We start from the raw sequence: 389 nt of genomic DNA on the forward strand, positions 1-389 counted from the left end.
GAACTCGTCGTTATTGTCTTCACGTAGAGGCCCGGGACAAGCTTATGGGGGAGGATAAGGGGCATCCGTGGTGCAGGAAGTGACCCCGTTTCCCCGCGATTTTCCGACTCTCGGGGGAGGTTTTTTTTTCAAGGCCGATGGGGGCGAGTTGACTTGCAAAGAGACTTTTTAATGATTTTTGGAGGTGTTTTGATTGTGGTACAGCGGGCGGGAGGGCGGGGGAGGGGGATCTGTCGGTGGTTACGTCTCTGTAAGTATCGATTTTTCGAGAGAGGGGGCTTGCACCTGGAATTTTCACCTTTCGCTCGCTCGCGTGCTCGCAGCTTTTTTGTGAGAGGGTCTCGCGGGTGTAAAGTTCAGCGGGAGATGAGTGGAGGTGGTGAATCCCG

Source organism: Diachasma alloeum, unplaced genomic scaffold, assembly GCF_001412515.2.
Source record: "Diachasma alloeum isolate Michigan unplaced genomic scaffold, Dall2.0 Dall_scaffold_00301, whole genome shotgun sequence".
In the NCBI taxonomy this organism is placed as follows: domain Eukaryota; kingdom Metazoa; phylum Arthropoda; class Insecta; order Hymenoptera; family Braconidae; genus Diachasma; species Diachasma alloeum.